This window comes from Suricata suricatta, chromosome 11 (genome assembly GCF_006229205.1).
Source record: "Suricata suricatta isolate VVHF042 chromosome 11, meerkat_22Aug2017_6uvM2_HiC, whole genome shotgun sequence".
Lineage (NCBI taxonomy): Eukaryota > Metazoa > Chordata > Mammalia > Carnivora > Herpestidae > Suricata > Suricata suricatta.
The window spans coordinates 57,606,821-57,613,780 of record NC_043710.1 but is presented as its reverse complement, the minus strand read 5'-3'; the positions used below and the strand labels follow the sequence as shown (position 1 = coordinate 57,613,780).

Here is a 6,960-nt window from a genome sequence, read left to right as displayed (position 1 = left end):
AGAGACTATTGAATGCTGAAAACGAACTGAGGGTTGAAGGGGAAGGGAGAGGGGGGGAAGAGGTGGTGGTGATGGAGGAGGGCACTTGTGGAGAAGAGCACTGGGTGTTGTATGGAAACCAATTTGACAATAAACTATTTAAAAAATAAATAAATAAATAAAAACACTCTTTATAACTCAATGATAAAAAGACAAATAATTTAAAAGTGGGCAAAGGAGGGGGGAGCGTCTGGGTGGCTCTGCTGGTTGCGGGTCCAACTCTTGATTTCAGCTCAAGTCATGATCTCAAGGTTCAGGGGATCAAGCCCTTGGTCAGGCTCCGTGCTGACAGTGTGGAGTCTGCTTGGGATTTTCTCTCTTGCTCTCTTGCTGCCCCTCCCTGACATGTGCACATGCGTGCTTTTTCTCTTGCTCTCTCAAAATACATAAATAAACATTTAAAAAGTGGGCAAAGAATATAAATAAGTAAATAAATCTTTCTCCAAGGAAGATAAAGGGCCGATATGCTCAGGAAAAGAAGCTTGACATCATTAGTCATCATAGAAATGCAAATCAAAACCACAATGAAATACCACTTCACACAAACTAAGAGGACTAGAATCAAAAAGTCAGAGAATAACAAGTGTTGGAAAGGATGCAGAGAAACTGAAACCCTCAAACACTAATGGTAGAAATGTAAAATGGTGCAGTCATTTTGGGAAACAGTCTGCAGTTTCTCAAACAATCATACATAGGGTTACCACACAACTGGGCAATTCCTCTCCAAGGTATATATACAAGAGAACTGAATACTCAAAAACTTACACACGAATGTTTTCCACAGAATTATTCGTAACAGCCAACAGGTGGAAAAAATCCAAATGTATATCAATGGACAAACAGATAAACAAAATGTGAAATATTATCTGGTCATGAAAAAGAGTGAAGTACTAATACATGTATAAATCTTGAAAATCTTGTCAAGTGAAAGCAACTGGTCACAAGAAGCCATATATTATAGGAGTCCATTTATATGAAAATCTAGAATATAGAAATCTAGAGATAGAAAGTAGATTAGTGGTTGCTTAGAGCTGGAGAGGTTGTCTTAGGAAGTAAAGAATGATAGCTAAAGGTTATAGGGTTTCTTTTTGAAGTGATGAAAATGCTCTAAAATCAACTGTGGCAACAGTCATACCTATCTGTGACTATACTAACTACCATTCTGAATGGGTTATTTCAATGGTATGTGAATTATATCTCAATAAAGCTATTTTTAAAAATTCCAGAGCATTTTTAAAAAGGAAAACATTATCATTCTTTCTTGAAAGCACACATAACATTAAACTAAAGCCTGACAAAGACTGCACACAAAAAGAAAACTACAGACCAACTTTCTAAGACTATCAATACATTATATTATCAATACCTCATACTAGGATAAATTCCAAAATATTAAATATGAAAAATGTGACTTGTGACTAAAAATCTAGAAGCGCCAATGACTACACGGATAAATTCAACTATATAGAAACAAAAAAGATCTACACAGCAGAGGTCCCCACAAATAAAGTCAACAGACAAACTGGGAAGAAAATCTCTGCAAGTCATGAAACACACAAAAGCCTTCTAATTACCCTAATAAAATTCCCAGAAATGGATGAGAAAACTACCACAGTAGAAGTATGGACAATGAAAACACACTGTACACAAAAACATACAAATAGTTGAAACATATAAATAATTGTCACATTCATTCTCAATATGAGAAACAAAAATAACAAAACAAAATGAAATACGAAGTATAAAACAAAACATGTACAGAATTTGTATTGTACTATAAAACACTGATGAATGAAGTGAAAGAAGACCTAAATAAATGGAACACTGTTCATGAACTGGACAACTCAACACAGTATCAATTCTTCCCAAACTGATCTACAGGTTTAGTGGAATTCCTAGGAAAATCGCAGTAATGTTTTAGTACACACAGGTACATTTAATCTTAAATTTATACAGAAAGGCAATAAAACTAGAAAAGCTAGAATAATTTTGAAATAGAAAAATAAAGTGGAAGGAATCACTCTACACATGTTAGAGCTTACTACATAGCTATAGTAATGAAGGCAGTACGACACTAACAGAGAGACAAACACAAAGATCAATGGAACAAATGGAGTACCTAGAAATAAACCTACACAAATATGCCAAACTGATTTATGACAAAGATGCCAAAACAATTCAACAGAGTTCAGATAGCCCTAAAGCAATTACAAGGGCCCTAAAGCAATTATACCTACAGGCAAAAAATTAACCTTAACTAAACCTCACACTTTATACAAAAATTAACTCAAAATAGACCATGATTTCAATATAAAAAATAAAACTATATAACTTTTAGGGGAAAAAAAAGGAGAAAAATGTTAAAACCTGGAGCTAGACCAGGTTTGAGTTGATACCAAAAACATGATCCATAAAAAAAAATTAATAAACTAGACTGAATAAAAATCTATTATGAGTGAACAACCCAGAATTATTATTGGGATTTTGTTAATAACATATTCCTCCTATAACTATGAAGGTTAGATTTCTTAAAGTAGGATAAGACGCCACAACTAAAGAACTTGGAACTCGCAGGGAAAACAGAGTTAGAAGACTAAGGTATGAATGCAAACTGGTGCAGCCACTCTGGAAAACAATATGGAGGTTCCTCAAAAAATTAAAATTGAACCGACCCAGCAACTGCACTACTGGGTATTTATCCAAGGGATACAAGTATGCTGTTTCTAAGGGGCACATGTACTCCCAATGTTTATAGCAGTGCTATCAATAATAGCCAAGAGCCCAAATGTCCATCAATGAATGAATGGATAAAGAAGATGTGCTATAATATATACACCTGAGTATTACTCAGCAATCAAAAGGAATGAAATCTTGCCATTTGCAACAACATGGATGGAACTAGAGGGTATTATGCTAAGCGAAATTAGTCAGAGAAAGACAGATATCATATGACCTGACTCATATGAAGACTCTGAGATATAAAAAAGATGAACATAAGGGAAGGGAAGCAAAAAATAATATAAAAACAGTGAGGGGGACAAAACATAAAAGACTCTTAAAAACGGAGAACAGAGAGTTACTAGAGGAGTTGTGGGAGGGGGAATGGACTAAATGGGTAAGGGGCTTAAGGAATCTACTCCTGAAATCACTGTTGCACCATATGCTTACTAACTTGGATGTAAATTTAAAAAAATAAGTTAAATAAAAAATAAAATAAAATAAAAAAGAAGACTAAGGTTTTGAGTCACTCTAGAAAAGCTTTTATATAAACATTTTTACATGACATAAGAGAATCCAAACAACATAATAAATATGTAATATCTTACAGCTTTTATTAGTCATACTAGATTTTGTATAATTAACCATACCTCACTCCCTAGAAATGTTTTAGGATTTCCCACCACTCCTGTTCAAAAGAGATGATTAAAAATTCACTTTTGAAAGAAGACAAGCATTACCCTGTTACCAAAACCAGAAAAAAATTTCTGATGAACATGGACACAAATATCCTCAATAAAATACTAGCAAACTGAAATCCAATAATACATTTAAAAAGTCATTCACCACCATCAGGTGGAATTTATGCCCTGGGATACTCAAGTAATTCAACATTTGCAAATCAATCAATGTGATACATCACATCAATAAGAGAAAGGATAAGAACCATATAAGCATTTCAATGGATGCAGAAAAAGCATTTGAAAAAGTACAACATCCATTCATGATTAAAGCCCTCAACTAAGTAGGCTTAGAGAACTCATACCTCAACATAATAAAGGCCATTATGTAAAAAACCCACATCAAACATCATCCTCAGTGGAGAATAACTGAAAGCTTTCCCCCTCTGGTTCGGAACAATACAAGGATGTCCACTCTCCCAACTTTTATTCAACATAATACTGAAAGTCCTAGCGACAGCAATTAGACAACAAAAAGAAAAGAAAAGGTATCTAAAGTGATAAGGAAGAAGTCAAACTTTCATTATGTGCAGATGTCAGGACCCTCTGAAAAACTCCACCAAAACAACAGCTAGAACCAATAAACAAATTCAGTACAGTCACAGGATACAAAATCCATGTATAAAAATCTGCTGCAATTCTATACACCAATAATGAAGTTACAGAAAAAGAAATTGAGAGAACAATCTGATTTATAATTACACTCAAAGCAGTAAGATGCCTAGCAACAAACCTACCCAAAGAGGTGAAAGACCTGTACTCTGAAAACAAAAAAAAAAAAAGAAAGAAAGAAAGAAAGAAAGAAACTGAAGACACAAAGAAATGTAAAGACATTCCATGCTCATTACTGTCAAAATGTCTATACTACCCAAAGCAATCTACACAATTTATGCAGTCCCTATCAAAATACCAAAAGCATTTTTTATGGAACTAGAACAATCCTAAAATTTGTATGGAAACACAAAAGATTACAAACAGCCAGAGTAGTCTTGAAAAGGACAAGCAAAGCTGGAGACTTCACAATGAATTCATAACTCAAGTTATATTCAAAGCTATAGTACTGGCACACAAAAAAGACACATAGATTAATGGAATAGAACAGAAAACCCAAAAACAAACCCACAATTATATAGTCAATCAATCTCTGACAAAGAAGGAAAGAATATCCAAAGAGAAAAAAGTCTCTTCCACAAATGGTGTTGAGAAAACTGGACAGGAACATGCAAAAGAATAACACTAGACCACATTCTTAAACCATACACCAAAATAAATGGAAACAAGTTAAGGACCTAAATATGAGATCTGAAACCATAAAAATCCTAGAAGGGAACACAGAGAGTAACTTCTTTGACATCAGCCACAGCACCTTTTTTCTAGATATGTCTCCTGAGGCAACAGAAATAAAAGCAAATATAAACTTGGGGACTACATCAAATTAAAACAGCTTCTGCACAGTGAAGGAAAAAACAAAACTAAAAGGCAACCTACAGAAAGCGAGAAGATATTTGCAAATGACATATCTGATAAAGGATTAATATTCAAAATATATAAAGAAGTTCTAGAACTCAGTACCCAAAAATCAAATAATCCAATTAAAAAATGGGCAGAAGACATGAACAGACACTTCTCCAAAGATACCCAGACAGACAAGAGCCACATGAAAAGATGCTCATCATCACTTATCATCAGGGAAATGAAATGAGATATCTCTTCATTACAATGTCAGAATGGTTAAACTCAAAAACACAAGAAACACCAACTGTTGTCAAGGATGTGGAGAAAAAGAACGCTTGTGCACTATTGGAGGGAATGCAAACTGGTGCAGGTACTGTGGAAAACAGTATGGAAGTTCCTCAAAAAATTAAAAAAAGAACTACCCTAGGGTCTAACAATCACACTATTGTGGGTTTTTACCCAAAAAATACAAAAACAATTGTAAAAGGATACATGCACCAGCCCCTTCCCATGTTTACTGTGGTGTTATTTTCAATAATGATGGAGCCAGCCCAAGTGTCCACTGATAGATGAATGGATAAAACAAACACACACGCACACTTATACACACCGGAATAATATTCAGCCATAAAGAAGAATGAAATCTTGCCATTTAGTGCTTGTTTAATGCTAAACAAAATAAGTTAGTTGGAGAAAAACAAATACCATAGGATTTCACTGAATTATGAAATTTAAGAAATAAATCAAGTAAAGGCAAAAAGACAAACTAAAAAGCAGACTGTCCATTATAAAGAACAAACTGATGGTTACCACAAGGGAGGAGGGCAGGTGGACGGGTTAAATAGGTAATGAGGATTACAGAGTGCACTTGCTATGTTAAGCACCGGGTGACATATGGAATTATGCAATTACCATATTGTAGACCTGAAACTACTAAAACACTGTATGCTAACTGGAGTTAAAATAAAACTTAAAAGGGACACCTGGGTAGCTCAATAAAGTGTTTGACTCTTGATTTCAGCTCAGGTCATGATCTCATGATTCACAAGATTGAGCCCCTTGTCAGGCTCTGCCCTGATAGCAAGGAACCCGCTTGGGATTCTCTCTCTCCCTCCCTCTGTCCCCCCTCTGCTCACTTGCGCTCTCTCTCTCTCTCAAAGTAAATACACACACTTTAAAATTAAAAAAAAAAAAACCTCTTTAAAAATAAAAATAAAAACAAACAGAAAAAAAGAAATCCTGCTACTGGCAACAATATGGATAGACTTTGAAGGCATTATGTGAAGTGAAATGACAGAGATAGATATATACTGCATCATCTTACTTATATGTAGAATCTTTAAAAAAGGACTCATAGATATAAAGAATACTAGTGGTTGCCAGAGGCAGGGAGTGGAGAGTTGGCCAAAATGTAGTCAAAAGGTATAAGCATCCAGTTAGAAAGTAAATAAACCCTGAGGATGTAACATACTGTATGGTGACTACAGTTAACAATACAGTGCTAGGAGCACCTGGGTGGCTCTGTCGTTTGAGCGTCTGACTTTGGCTCAGGTCCTGATCTCAGGGTTCGTGGGTTCAAGCCAGGTATCTGATTCTGTGCTGACAGCTAGCTCAGAGCCTGGAGCCTATCTTCGGATTCTGTATCTCCCTCTCTCTGACCCTGCTCTGCTCATGCTGTCTCTCTCTCTCAAAAACAAATAAAACATTTTTAAAAAATTTTAAAAAAACACCAATACTGTGCTATATTTGAAAGTTGCCTAGACAATAAATCTTAAGAGTTCTCATTACAAGAAAAAAAATTGTTACTATGTGTGATAATGGATGTTAACTAAACCTATTGCAATCACTCTGAAATATATAAATAAATCATTATGTTGTACATCTATAAGTAATACAATGTTATGTGTCAAATTGTATCTCAAAACCTAATAATAAAATATTAAACCAAAATGAAACAAAACTGAAAATGTCGGCATCTTCCAAATCCTTCTTCTACCACCAAATAAAG

At 34.7% G+C, this 6,960-nt stretch overlaps 1 protein-coding gene across 8 annotated transcripts in view; it reads right to left on the bottom strand.

Annotated features, from left to right (window-relative positions):
• EMSY (EMSY transcriptional repressor, BRCA2 interacting) overlaps positions 1–6,960 on the bottom strand; it is an 82,204-nt gene that overhangs the window by 40,075 nt on the left and 35,169 nt on the right. The gene's annotated exons all lie outside the window — the stretch shown is intronic.